Source organism: Tachypleus tridentatus, chromosome 12 (genome assembly GCF_004210375.1).
Source record: "Tachypleus tridentatus isolate NWPU-2018 chromosome 12, ASM421037v1, whole genome shotgun sequence".
Taxonomy (NCBI): Eukaryota; Metazoa; Arthropoda; class Merostomata; order Xiphosura; family Limulidae; genus Tachypleus; species Tachypleus tridentatus.
In genome coordinates, this window is record NC_134836.1 from 72,821,690 (window position 1) to 72,837,650 (window position 15,961).

At 37.4% G+C, this 15,961-nt stretch overlaps 1 protein-coding gene across 1 annotated transcript in view; it reads right to left on the minus strand.

The window, feature by feature from the left end:
• The window catches only part of LOC143233589 (aquaporin AQPAe.a-like), a 73,132-nt gene that overhangs the window by 44,533 nt on the left and 12,638 nt on the right, over positions 1–15,961 (minus strand). The window lies entirely within an intron of this gene.

Genomic DNA, 15,961 nt, shown 5'->3' on the forward strand with positions numbered 1-15,961 from the left:
GCTTTTTTTTTAATTTCGTGCAAAACCATATGAGGGCTATCTGCGCTAGCCGTCCCTAATTTAGCACTGTAAGACTAGAGAGAAGGCAGTTAGTCATCACCACCCACCACCAACTCTTGGGCTACTCTTGTACCATCGAATAGTGGGGTTGAACATCACAGTATAATGCCCCCAAAGCTGAAAGGGTGAGCATGTTTGATGTGACGGGGATTCGAACCCGCGACCATCATATTACGAGTCGAGCGCTTTAACCACCTGGCCATGCCAGGCCTAGATTGGTAATGGACAAATTCATTTTTAATCTCTTTCTAATGTTTTGGATATACACGTGTGTGTGTGTAGCTGTACTTATGTCCTGTAAAGAAGTAGAAAACAAAACGTTCGAATAAGAGGGGGGGGGATCCAAGCTCAGTACGGGGGTTGCTGGTTTTATCATGGAAACAGGGAGGGGGGTCTAAATAAGCATAAAAGCAGAGCTAACGTTTCTTCGATCTAACACTCGTGACATTGAAATCGAATTGTTTAAAATTACAGTAAACTACAGAGAGAGGTCACACCAGACAGTGTTTTTATCGTATCATGTTGTTGCCGTTTTGGTCCAAAGTGACGACACAAGTTTTACTTAGAACTCTCGTTCATTGTCGAAGGAAAAGGTCAGAGGTGTGGTCAAGGCAAAATGTACAAGCTGATATTATTACATTACACGTGTTACGGGTCACACCAAACATGTTCGCTCTCTAAGCCGTGGGGATGTCATAATGTTACGCTCATTTCCACTATTTATTGGTAAAAGCGTAGCTCAAGAGATGGCAGTGAATAGTGATGACTAGATGCCTTCCCTCTAGTCTTACATTGCTAAATTGTGTACAGCTACTGATACTGGTCATAGCTAGAATGTTAACCCTTTGGGTCAATTTTTAAAGCAATCGGCTCAAGTGAGTGAAATTAAAAAAACAAATAAATAAACAAACAATTTTACTGGTACCGTATTCGAAATGTTAAACCTAACATTTTGGTGAAGGAGATAATGATTGCACCACGAGTGTTCCATGTTCCACTACTGTTTCTTTAAAGACTAAGTTATTGTAAGTCAAAACGAGTGATCGTTCAGTTTGGTTTGTAAATGCGTAGTCAACTACACAGCGACTCGCTTTTATCATAAGTTTATCCTGAGAAAACACTAAATACTGATAACAGAGTTCATAGGGGATAATGCTGGCTCACAAGAAATCATTATGGGGATTAACAAACGTTCATGAAATATCGGAAGCACTTACAGGTATAAACATAAAGTTTCCCACTGTGGGCCTTACAGATAATGGACAACATAAAAACTACAACAAACAAACGAACACTTCCAGCAATTTCTAACAAACCACAAACAACAGTGAAACATTAATTTGTGGTTGTTAAAACAGTATAAATTGGCGTTGTAGAAGATGCACCTTTTGCTTTGTTTTTAAATAAATGTGTGAGTGTTTGTGTATACCACTATTGCTTCATGTTCTTTAACTATTTTACTAACATATCTCTTCAAAGCTCTACCATGTGAGGTTGGGATTGTGAACCACTATGAAGATGGAAAGTCTCCCTTCTTACTTCCCAAAAAAGCTGCCCGGCATGGCCAGATGGTTAAGGCACTCGACCGGTAATCCGAGGGTCGCGGGTTGGAATCCTCATCACACGAAATATACTCGCCCTTTCAGCCGTGGGGGCGTTATAAAGTTACTGTCAATCCCACTATTCGTTGGTAAAAGAGTAGCCCAAGAGTTGGCGGTGGGTAGTGATGATTAGCTGCCTTCCCTCTAGTCTTACACTGCTAAATTAGGGACGGCTAGCGCAGATAGCCCTCGTGTGGCTTTATGTGAAATTCCAAACAAACCAAACCCAACCCAGAAAAGCTTACCAGTTTCAAGTTCGAGATAAGTCGTGAAACACGTGTCTTTGTTAGAGGCAATTAGAGGAAAGGGAGCAACAGGGTCGATCACGCCCCTCACGTTCATATAGATTAACGTAGGGTCCTCAGCTGAATTGAGGAGGGTAATACCAGGTCGTCCATTTTGATTTACCCACCATTATGCCCCAAGGTCAACAAAAAACACGGGTTAGCTAACTTGTGTATAAATATTTGTTGTACAATTATTATCAATGATTTTCACATCTGAGGTGATTATGTATCGTGACATGTTGCCAATACACACCAACAAACCATAGCAGGTAAGAAAGCGAAACTCCATAGTAACCAATATTACCTGTAGGATCACAATCATATTATTCAGAATAGATCTATAATTTACAGAACCAGCCAGATGGTTTAGAGTATTTTTGTAGTAGTTATTCCTTTCTGAAACAGTGCTAATAACTTCTTTCACAGTAACGCCATGGAATTTGGATCAACAGTTTCTTGTCATCATCAACATGCACTCAATACAACCGTATCAAGCATCATTATTTATGCAAATTGTTGAAACTAATATAAAGTGACGCTAATCACTATTTCATTAGATTTCATAAAATTTAGTAAATTTATGTTTAAAAGTTAGAAATGAACAATAACCATCAGCCCATATATATTTTTTTAAACTTGAACTAGAAACTGCCGTGTATCTGCAAGTCCTTTCGTCCTATCGGCTCAATACTCTAAATCAACCGTCTTTTATCCGAATGATAAAAACTAACATCGGTTCACTTTTATTCTCAGTTGTAGTAAAAAATTTAGATTGACAACTCACGTTACTTTAAGTGTATACGTGCGAAATAATTTTGGTCAATTTGTTGAGGCTCGTTTCTAGTACTTTGTATATGTAGCTTATACTTAGACCAAATTTGACACCTAATTGTAGGTTGTAAAGACATAGCTATCAGTGTATCAAATTTGAGAAAAAAAACACATAAAAGTTAAGTACGTTTTTCTATCAAACTTTTGATACAAAGCAAATAAAGAAACTCAATCTAAATTGATGACTTTATATTTTGTGTATTTTTTAATAGACTGCCTTGAAACATAACATGAGAAGTTAGGGCTTAGTAGAGCACATCCACTGAAAATATGTGGCAGCTTGGATTATCACAGTTCGAATTACAGTAGGTGGAAAATCGCTAAACAATCACTCCTGTTTTTAAAACACACAATATCCTGTAGGCTGTTTTGGCCGTTCGGCATACAACCGCATGTTCGGATACACGTGATTATACCTAGTCTTACTGTATTATTGTATTACATTTTCGGGGATTGATTTTCTCTTTTGTCACATCATTTGTCGTCTTATGGCTAATTCAGAATAATTTATTTTCTTGTGTGTTTTTTTCCGTCTAAATATCAGTTTCTATATTTGGTGTGATATGTATATTTACCCGCGTGTTACAAAGTCTGTTAGGGTATTCTAAGTGTTAGGCAGAACCAGCAGAACGTTTCACTGGTAATGACAATTTTCTCCAAGCGCCATCTTGACGTTCTATCGCAAAACGAGGCCTAGCGTTGTTTTACGCGGCAAAAAGCCCGTCTAATACCTTGATGTCTTGCACATTAAACTTGTATATCAGCGAGGTAAATTAGGGAGTAATGTGTCCTATAAACACCATAACATCGTATTACAGTTATTTAATAACCTACTTACAACGTGGCGAGGCTTTTAAATGATTACGAATTTGACCGTGCTCGTAGTTTCGAACGCAGCGTACGTGATTTTTATAAATTTTAGGCCTACTGATTTCGAATACAGGTGCGCTACGTAAATGTTCAACGCCAAGATATAAACAACATACTTTATCGTGCTCGCACGTTTTATTTATGACTCAGACAAGCAGACAAAAGATATTATCTCTCCACCCCACAGCAAAAGGCCAATTCCTACGAAAGTAGTAATTCTATGATTTGTAGAGAAAGTGTTTCTAAACTTATGATGCCTTCATTTCCTCACTTATCTTTATTTATCTCTCATGCCAATTATCCCTGTTATTGGAGTAAATAGTTAGTAAAAAGTGTCTTATTAAGCTAATGGTCATAGTTAAATTGTTAACCCTTTAGGTCAGTTTTTAAAACAATTGGCTAAAGTGCGAGAAGGCTAAAGTTCTACACATAAATTGAAATAGCCGAATTTGTTACATTTTTTGTTACCGAAACTTCGAGTCAACGTATTTATTATTTAAAGGCAAAACCGAGTACCTCTTACGTCACATACTCGTAACCGTACGAGTACGCCCTCTTCATCAAACAAATTCTTCCAAACGATAGTGTGCGATTGAAAGGGTATGAAAGTAACGTTGGCACGTTGTGATGGACACGCCATGTGACTTTTAAGACGACAGAGGCGCCACTGATTAATATTTTTTTTTACTTCTTTTAACTTCGGAAGTCAGCTCTGAGTTATAACGTTGTAGAAAAGCTTTGCGTTCACGTCTTACAAGGTCATCAGTTGGATATAAATATTTTCTATTCCACCTATTCAACTCAGCGACATTAACGTAAGACATATAACAATCCTGTCCGATAATGAAATTCGTCTCGAAAGCTCAGTAATTTAGATAGAAACTGTCACTACCAACAACAAAGGGTCGCTCAATTAATGTTGGTATTTTGAAAAGACTTTGGATGTTCCTATTACGTCGATGCCATATAGTGAAATAAATTCAATATTTAGAAACTTGGATTCACTCGTACACGTAACACGTACGTACTATAAGTTTTCATAAGTTTCAAAACAACGTATCAGTTATCGTTACGTCACGTATACGTGAGGGCTTTAACAAGACCCGTCACAGTTAGAAACCTCTGTTCACATGCTTCACGATTAAACACTATGCCCGTGTCAAAATTACTTACAAATGAACTAGTATCAGCATTTTTCAACCTGCATGCGCCTTGCGAGACAACATTAGCAAAACCGCTAAGTCAGAGACCCTAAAGTACAAAGTTCAACCATCCATAATTTCCAACAACTAGGATTGATTGTCAAGGCTATACAACTCCCACAGCTGAAGGTGCAGCGTGTGTTCAGTGGCACATGGTGGCTCGAACCTCGGACTATTCGAGCATGACATACTGAAACATTACGAATAAATACAACTAGAAAATATTCATCACTTATTTACTTTGAATAAACAAGCAGATAGATACATATTCTGATCTAATAAAAAGTACTTAAAAAGTGTAATTAGGCTTAACAATTTGCATTTTTGCCTAGAAGTCGCGACACCTCGTGCGACGAAGGTTTTCGCTGCATGAACCTTGCCAACAAGCGTGACATTCAGGCAGCATGAAATTATCTGTAGAAGGTAATGTTCTGAAATACCTTGCGCCAACCTTACCTCTTTTAAAGAGAATATTACAACGGCATCACTTAATGGTTTAATTGCAAGTGAAACTAATAACTGGTTTCAGTTGCGCGAGTCTCAGCTGTTAAATTCGTTACGCCAGTGGTTTCTAAACAGTGTGTCACTAGGGATGTCGCGAGTTTCACCAAATGAAGAATGACTGAGAGTATATATATATATGATATATTACATGTGACAGCAAGCGCAAATCAAGGTAAGTTTGTTATGGTGTTGACAATGACAAATGTTTAGGAACCACTGCGTTAGGCTTAATTAATTATCTATAGATATGATAATTTGAGTAAATTTACAAGGTTTACGGGGATGGGGAGTGCTAAGTTCTTGTGTGTTAATAAAAATAATCGTACAGAGAAAGAAGAGTTGACAAAATGACAGCATAGTATTTATTATTTTCAATCTGTACAGTACCTTGGACATCAGTTGTAAACAGACAAGTCAAAGGCCCTAAGGAATTATTGACCACCAGGGTGGTTACACTCCGACTATTATGCATCTACTCTTAACCGAGTGGTACGATTGGCTATGTTCGGTGGCATATCGTAATGGACCTCCCATATTTTACAGTTACCTATACCCTCTGTGATATCATTAAACATAAAGAAAGGTAATGCTTGTCCTATTTTGTACGATATAAAAATACTATTAAAAACATACCATTTTTAATTCCAAATTTGTCTGACTTGTTTTTTTAAATAAGGAACATATTGAAATTCCTATTATCGAAGGCAGTAATTAGGTTTACTCCCAAGCAATTGTGTTTTAGTCACGTGACTTCCGTACCAGATAACCGCTGAAGCAGACAGATGTGTGTAACGATCTCTTGTTATCGAGGTTCGTAGTTGCTTAGCAACTACTACACAACAAACCCGAACGTACCAACTATTGCCACGCTAGCTAGAAGAAAATGCAGTTCCATTACCGTGTATTCATTCAATGAAATTCAAGATAGTTTCTAATATCACTCAGAATTCCACATATATAAAAAAAAAAAAAAAAATGGCCCTGTAGTCGAGCTTCGTCACTGAGCCGAAACATTTATATTTACAGTTTCAAAATACGTGCCCAATGTCATTTATATTACGTACTAGCTGGAGTACCTGTTCGTTGGACAAGTGAAATAAAAACTTATTTGTATCAAAGACTAGGAAATTGTAATTATGTTTTTTTTATTAACACGATAAACGTTAAAAGTGTAATACAAATACTTAAATATACCAATACTGGAAAGGAGGACAAAATTTCTATCAATATGACATTAGATAGGGGGTTCAACTCCCCTCATGACCTTCTTCATGTCATCTTATAGCTTTGTGTCAAGTTTTACTGATTTGGTAGTTTTTCCGAAATTAGATGGGATCCAACTCTCCATCTCATAACCTTTCTCGTGTCAACCTATATCACTGTGTTAAGTTTGGTGCTAACTGATCAAGAAATTTGGGAAAATATAAGGAACAGATATGAAATGATAAATATATGACTGTGTATTTTTTCACAGACACACACTTTGCTTTATATAGTTAGAAAATCTAAAATACCCATCAATTCACGTGGGTCCCGGCATGGCCAGGTGGGTTAAGGCGTCACGGTCTCAAATCTCCAACGCACCAAACATGCTCAGACGTGGGGGCGTTACAATGTGACGGTAAATTCCACTATTCGTTGGTAAAATAGTAGCCCAGGAGTTGGCGGTGGGTGGTGATGAATAGTTGCCTTCTCTCAAGTCTTACACTGCTAAATTAAGGACGGCTAGCGCAGATAGCCCTTGTGTAGCTTTGCGCGAAATTCAAAACAAACCAAACTCACGGGAATCGTTTTAACTTAATTAAACACAAAGCTACATTATGGATTGTCTGTGCTCTGTCCGCCACGGGTATTGAAATCCGGTTTCTAGCATTCTAAGTCCGCAGACATGCTGCTGTGCCACTAGGGGGATAGCATGTAAGACTAGTTTACGTATTCTTTCTTTTCACATATAAAATACAAAACTGTACGGGACGATCATTAATAATTAAAAATTCCAGTCTAATTTGTTTATGTATTTAAAAATAACCTAGTTACTCTTAAGTTGTTAACTTATTACATAATAATAAGAACAAAGGGGTATCGTTCGTATCATCATTTTCCGTTTTATTCCATGTACACTTTGTATTTCGCTTCAATTCCGTCGCTTTAGGCTTCACTAATTCCGTATATAGATAGCACTGAGACACACCCTTTTTCACTTAGTGTTCGAGTTAGTTTATCCGCAAATTTATCAGTGTTAATGACTACGATTATGCGAGTGATCGACGCACGAGAAGTTAACTTTCAATGGAACGCCCCCTCACAATCACGTACCCGTTAACACTCTCGTCCTTAAGACGTGTGCCCGGCAAAGGTCAGTTGCAAACTCTCTCTTTGTTAACCTGAAGTTGACTCCGTCACACCAAACATGGTCGCCCTTTCAGCTGTGGGGACGTTATTATGTTATAGTCAACTCCACTATTTGTTGGTAAAAGAGTAGCCCAAGAGTTGGCGGTGGGTGGTGATGACTAGTTGCTTCCTTACACTGCTAAATTAAGGACGGCTAACGCAGATAGCCCTCGTATAGTTTTGCGCGAAATTCAAAACACACCAAACCTGAGAAGGTCGAAACGTTGCTCTCTGCATATTTAGTAAAAGTGTTAATGCCCGTACCAGCCGTCCTGAGATACAGTTGTACTTCAAATGGGTTTCTAGTCATTACGAGAATAACTCTTATCATCGAATTCAGCACTTTTAGATTTTGACAACAGGCTAGACTGTATGTCAAAGATGATAGTGCAAATATTACGGGGTAGGTTCACGTGAGAAAGGCGAGTCTGTAGCTGTTTAACTGACTATATCTTTATATACCAAAGCCTTGTCCTTAAAGCGAAATAAAGTCCTAACTACGATGTGAACCTCTGAACAAAATACTAATGACGTTTATGGAGATAAAGTAATCCAGATATGATATTTCAACTCCATGTATGTTATTCAGTTGCTCTCACCGTTGTTATAAGTGGCAGATAAATATAACAGTAAATTATTAAATATTATTTATTTTTATATCCTGTCTGTACGTTAGTGTAATAATTTGTTAAACTACTTAAAACAAACAGATACGTATCTGCATTTTAAATTTGTTCAAGAGTTTCCGAACCTCGTGCGATATTAGGATTACTGCCGAAAATATCGTTAACAGTGAGGGTATCCAAGTTAGTTGTACTGGTGGCCAGGTTGATTTCTGGTGTCGGTCTCAACGATCTCTTTCAAGAGTAGATAAATTAAAAATTAAGAGTAATAAATATTTTTATTCCTTGCTGTTGAACTTCATATATCATGCAGAGTTGTAGCTTTCAGACTCAGTAATTCTTCTCATGATTCATGGCATGCGCACGTTTTACATCACGACAGTACAAATTACAATGTTAAGCGACTCTTATGCTACTTCATTTCAGTGTCTACTAACTCAGTGATAGCAACACATTACTGTATAGTGGTGCGAATGGTTAAAACAGGTGACCCCTCCAAGCGGCCTTAGGACTCTTTTTTTTTTTTCGAAAATTAAGTTATGTTTGTTTGTTTTTTGTTTCTTTTAATTTCGCGCAAAGCTACTCGAGGGCTATCTGCGCTAGCCGTCCCTAATTTAGCAGTGTAAGACTAGAGGGAAGGTAGCTAGTCATCACCACCCACCGCCAACTCTTGGGCTATTCTTTTACCAACGAACAGTGGGATTGCCCGTCACATTATAACGCCCCCACGGCTGGGAGGGCGAGCATGTTTGGTGCGACCAGTAGTCGAACCCACGACCCTCGGATTACGAGTCGAACGCCTTAACACGCTTGGCCATGCCGGGCCCATTAAGTTGTGTAACGTAAATACTGGTGGCTATGTGACGAATGTTCTTTTTACTGGCAGTTAAAAAATATCAAGGAAAAGCAGACGTTTCCTTCTGACACATCTCTCTGAGTCTTAACTCCCCCGTTTTCCTTTTTTTTTCGCACAAGTTCATGTCTGCTCTTCCTGCAGTTTCCCACGGGTTTTGAATTTAATCCCACCCATTTCACGCAAACTTTCATCAGCATACAGCTCCAAAACACACGTGTTTATAATGTGCTACTCCAGTAATCCCTATAATAAACAGTTTTTAGGTTTTTCACTCGGGATATGGCGACTTTTTCCAAGCCGTACAACAACTGTGTGCTCGTGATAAAAACAATTAGCACTGGAACTATAATACAGGTTAATTTAGTCGTTTATTTCGAAAAAAAGAAATACATTTATTCTGTGTATTATGTGGTCTTCGAACCATGACACGTAAAGGTAATGATTATGTTCACAATTCTAAGGTACTTGAAATACATTTAGTGAACGAACGATCGTTTTACGACACTTATAATTATACATGGAAAAGGCTTCAAAAAAACTAAAGAAACACGATTTTTGTGTAGTTTCTTTCTTTTAATTCTTTCTCTTAATAGCTTTCTATTGAAAGCCCTTCATCCCTCCTACCCTGGTGTTTCAATGGTATGTCCTCCAGCTTATAACTCTAAATATCGGGTTTTGACACAGCGGTGGGTACAGCTCATTCTGTACCTTTGTGCTCAATAACAAATTAAAGAATTCTTCGTGAGAGGTGTTTCTGATAAAGCTGATAACTAAGACAGACCACTGTGGTGATACTAAAACAATATATCGACTTTTAGTATTCGTAATAGCCAAAGCAAGTATTAACATTAACTTAAGGTGTTACCAACTGCATGGTTGGTTTTAGTTTTTTTTAAACTACCAAGCCAAATATATATCAGGAATGGTGTGATACCAAATAAAGTGAACAAAAATATCGGATTTTTTTTTCTTGAATAAGCCTACTTACAGTTATGCGATTAACACCTAATAAAAATGTTTTTCAGTGCTTTAGTAAACGTAATCTATAGATTTTATAGTCAAAAGAAAAAAAATGAAGTTTCAGGAAGTAATCTTAAACTGCTACTACTAAAAGTGTAAGTTATTATTTTTGTCACTGGACATCACAAGCTACAACTAAAAGTGTAAGTTATTATTTTTGTCACTGGACATCACAAGCTACAACTAAAGGTGTAAGTTATTATTTTTGTCACTGGACATCACAAGCTACAACTAAAAGTGTAAGTTATTATTTTTGTCACTGGACATCACAAGCTAGAACTAAAAGTGTAAGTTATTATTTTTGTCACTGGACATCACATTGCACGTTCCCCTCTCTCCAAACATGCTCGTCCTTTCAGCCGTAGCAACGTCATAACATTACTATCAATCCCAGTGTTCATTGGTTAAAAATAGCCCAAGAGTTGGCGGTGGGTTGTGTTGACTAGCTACCTTCCCTCTAGTTTATCGCTGCTATATTAGAGAAGGCCCGTTTATAGCCCTTCGCGCGAAAATCAGTAAAGAAACAAAGCCAATCAGAAATGTTCATTCCCACTTTTAACTACTGACTGCTGATGGATTCGCTGTATGGGATACGCTCCGTCTCCGGAAGTGTAATACTGGATACAGTTTATGGTTTTCTCTGTCTCTCGTTCCTTGGGTATAAATGTGTGTATACTCAGGAGGGTCAGGTACACTTGACCTCTTCCATTTCCTTGTTAGTGTGAACTGCTTAGTATGTTAATAATTATTACATTAGGACCAGTTTCCTTGTTAGTGTGAACTGCTAAGTATGTTAATAATTATTACATTAGGGCCAGATTAATTCACATTTACTCGGACCTCTTTCAAGGCAATGTCCATGTATATTACACCATCAGTTCTTTCATTAATGTATAGCTTATAGGTGGCCTGTTTTATTATAGCACTTAATTATTATTATTATACATATATATTTATTTTGTTATTATTAATTTATTAAAATAATTTTATTTTAATGATCTAACATATAAATTAATTGAGAGAGGTGTTTAGGACTATCTTCATCATATATGAAGCATCTGTCGAGTTCGCATAACAGCTCATTTTTTCTCCAATTTTTATCGAAATATTTTATTGTGCTATGCAGGAGTCTATCCGCTATTTTTTGTGTGTCTGAATATTTATGCATAAACTTTGAAGAGATGGTTTTGGGTATTCTATGTGCTGTCGTAAATAGTGTGTTTTGTAATGACTGTAACTTGGTATGCAATTGTTCTTTACTTACGTAAATCCATGCTGGAGCTGCATAGTCTATTACAGGTCTTATATATGTTTTGTATATTTTAAGGATGTTTCCAAGTGTTGATCCACTGTTTTTACCAGTTAGACCCCTAGCATAGTTTGTTCTTCGCCAAATTTTAGTTTTTATATTATTTACATGGTTTGTCCATGGAAGTTTAGAATCATACGTTAATCCTAGAAATTTTACAGATGTAGCAGTCTGGAGAAGTGCTCCATTCATGTAAATTATGGCTCACAAAAATTCCACTCGTGCTTAAAACAGCCGCCGTCAGAAGGTTAAAGTATATTAGTAAACTTTTACAAAATTAGGGGTTAGTTGTTCCTTTCTAAATTGTTGAATGAAATAGATGTCATTTCTTCTGTTGATAATTCTTTGGTTTAAGTTTCTTAGTTTCTTTACGATCGTATGAGCGTGTACTGTTAACAGTGGTGTAATGTTCACACATAATGGTTACATATGAAAGGTAGAAAGGAACGACTAACCCCTATATTAGTAAACTGTTACCAGTTGAATTTACAGTTCCGTTTAACCTTTCTAGAATCTCATCTACAACACGTATGGTACCAACTATATCTTTAGTTTTTTGTGGAATGTCCCGCAAAGTTACCTGAGGGCTAGTTGCCCTTAATTTTCAACTTGTGGGCTATTCTAATCGAATAGTGAGACTTAACTGTCACTCTTATGGTGCACACACGGTCCCAGTTTTCGGAGCAAAAACTTCTTTTATGCAGCAACGAAGCGGAAACTGTGGCATATCGGATTGACAGTCCGGAAAGTTAACTACCAGACCGTATTCGGTCCCTTTTTGTGAGATGTAGTAAGATTATTAAAATATTTACGATTTATGACAGTTGTCAGGGTTCTATGGTGAAATGTGTTTGTTTGGTTTGAATTTCGCGCATAGCTACTCGAGCAGGGGCGTAGGTTTTTTTACACCCGATGGGGGGAGGATGATTTTTGCAATCACTTATGTGGACTGTTCAATTTGCAAATTGGTAATCTCTGATTACGTGAACCTGAAAAGTGTAAACATGTAATCACAGAGTAATCTTGTTACCACGATACTTGCATGTATACTTAGGCCTACTGACTGATACTTACGAACTATCGCTTAGATCGAAAAGCTTAGAAGCACGCCTATATTAAAGATGTACATTTCGGCTACTGAAAAAGCCTACATCTAGGCCTAATTATGTAATTCGATTGGTAAGAACACGAGAATCACAAGAACAAACACACAATTTGTAGGCCTGTGATACAATAAAACAATTAAACAGACGAAACTGTATGGGGGGATGATTTTATGCACCATATTCCCCACCTAAAATGAAGGGGGGATGTATACCCCATCCCACCAGGATCTACGCCCCTGTACTCGAGGGCTATCTGCGCTAGTCGTCCCTAACTTAGCAATGTGAGACTAGAGGGAAGGCAGCTACTCATCACCACTCACCGCCAACTCTTGGGCTACTCTTTTACCAACGAATAATGGGATTGACCGTAACATTATAACCCCCCCCCACGGCTGAAAGAGCGAGCATGTTTGGTGTGACAGGGATTCGAACCTGCGGCCCTCAGATTACGAGTCGAGTGCCTTAACCACCTGGCCATGCCGGGCCCTATAGCGAAGTTATTCGCTTGTTTTTTAAAGAGAACAAATGCGACGATTCAATTCATTGTTTCTCATTAACCTTTACCTCTAGTCAAACTGATTTTTATACAAAAGGAAGAGGGTGAAAAAATTCATTGCAAAAGATAATTATTGCTTCTCCCAAAAAAACAACAAAAAACTGGCGTGGTGTTTTTAAGAGGGTGGTAAATACGCTTTTAGGGAATAACTCAAAAAAACAAAGTCGGGTTTAAGATGTGTCACCAGTCTTTATTAATAATATTTATACGTCCAGTTATAAAGTAACTGATTTTAGAATTGTGCTCGTATGTTTTTCATAGTACCGAGTGAAATCGAACCCTTGATTTCAGCGTTTTAAATCCATAAACTTACCGCTGTCCCAGAGGAGGAAGATTTTGGAATTAGAAACCAATTTTTATAATTGATTTTGATGATTTTTTGTTGTTATGCTTTAAGTTATACAATGAGTTGGTATCGAAACTTTATGAGCGCTTATTTTGGTGATGTTAAAAAAGGTGGGTGGATAACGTGTAATCGTAACAAAAAAAAAATACCCTCAGTATTTTCCACAGGTTGTCTGTTGTTCCTCTGAAGCCCAAATATATATATATAAAGAGTATCTATCTATATGCGAAAATCAAATATTAGTATTATTTATACTTACGTTTTCAACAACAACAACAAAACATCAGTATCCCATTACGGTAGTTTCCTTGAAATGCTAATGTCGGTTGCAAATTTGTCTTGTATTTTAAACAAAAAAATTTTGTAATATACGGTGGGGGCTTCCAAAGCAGAGGGACCTTTTCTAAACGCGTTACACACGATCAGTATTTCATACTCGAATGTCCCCCCCCCCCAGTGGCACAGATGTACTCCTGCAAACTTACAGCGCTAGAAACCGGGTTTCCATGTCTGTGGTAGGCAGATCACAGATAGCCCATAATGTAGGTTTTGTGCTTGTACTACATACAAACTAAAATATCCTTCAGTTAATAATTTTTTCTGCAGGAGATAAAAATAATATCGTTTCCCAGACGAAGCGCTTTAAACTGTAACTTTCCCGGTTAATTTCGTCGTTTCGTTGTTAAAACCTTTTACAGATTTAAGTGAACCAAATTTGGAGTTGCAGCAAATTGCAGTTTATGGCGCTTTATGTCAAAACACCAGCACGTTCTTGAAACTACAGGCACATTATTTTAAGAGTGATATGTCCCACCCCACTTTTTTCAAGAATAAAATACCCGTATGTATACCCGTATACCCCAGAAGCACACAAACTGTCCCCACTCTTACTTTGAAGCAAATGACAAGTGAAAACAGCTAGAGTGAAGTTGTCAGTAATAATAAGCTGGACGGTAACTGATCCAAAACGACTAATGATATCCCACAATGCACTTTACTTACAGATCCTACCTACTAAGGGGATAAAGAGGGGTCTAACACATCACTTCTAAACACCCTAAGGTCATATACCCAAACCATCGCCTAACAGGCCGAAAATAAATATTCAGTTTAATTGAATCTTTTAAAGTTAAATACGCTTGACTGAGCAGGGATATACAATTTCCGAACCAGAAGACTTTTGATAGATGGCGCTTTAGTCGCTGCGCAGTCCCACTTGCGCAAATCATTCTTTTACATTAATGCCTCCTGCCAGCTCTTGTGCGCGCGTGTATATACGTAAATGAATTTTTTCAACGTAACAATTTCTCTAACTACAAGGTCAGTTTGGTAACAACCAGCTAAAGGCAATAAATCCTGGTTAAACTTCCAATCACTGCACAGCCGACACGAGAACAACAATAAAATCGACAACAACATAGTTATTGTTCTCGTATCCTTTCAGTTTGATCACAAACATATGATAGTGTTTCTTTACAGTTATATACATTAAACAATAGAGCAAAAATATTTCCATTTCCTCTTTATGGGTTCCAGTTTCTCTCATCCTAATAGAAGAAGAGTTATGGACTTTGATCTCTGAATTTTAATGAAATTAACTTTAAGTACATCTTAACTTTAAAAAATATCTGTAACGGATACAAGCCAGTGATTTCAAAATGTATAATAATGACTTTCTGTTACAGACCTATTATACTGCATTGTGTATTTTGTGTCATTTTACCACTAAAAAAAAATTAAGAGGAGTTACTAAAACTGCAATCCGAGGGTCGCGGGTTCGAATCCCTGTTATACCAAACATGCTCGCCCTTTCAGTCATGGAACGTCATAATGTGACGGTCAATTTCATTATTCGTTGGTAAAAGAGTAGACCAAGAGTTGACAGTGGGTGGTGATGACTAATCTTACACTGTTAAATTAGGGACAGCTAGCGCAGATAGCCCTCGTGTAGCTTCGCGCGAAATTCAAAAACAAAGTAAAACTGCAATAATGGAAAAAACAAATTAAAAATATTTTCATGTTTTCTTTTTATTTTAATCTGATTATCTCGACGGTCCACTAAGTTGTTCATATTCTTAAATGAGTTCTGCTTTTAAGTAATAGAAATTGTAATTTCGAATGTGAAAAATAAGTTATCTTGTTGAGCGACCTTAGAAACGCCCAAAGTTTCTAATGGATTCACAAAACAACAAATTTCAATGAATGGTTTGAATTTTGCGCATAGCTGCACGTGGGTTTTCTGCTCCAGCCTTTCATAATTTATGGATGACAGACTAGAGGAAAGGCAGCTAGTCATCACCACCCACCGCAAAACTTTTGAGCTACTCTTTTACCAACGAATAGTGGAATTGACTGTAACATTATATCGCTCCAAAGCCTAAAAAGACGAATATGTTTGG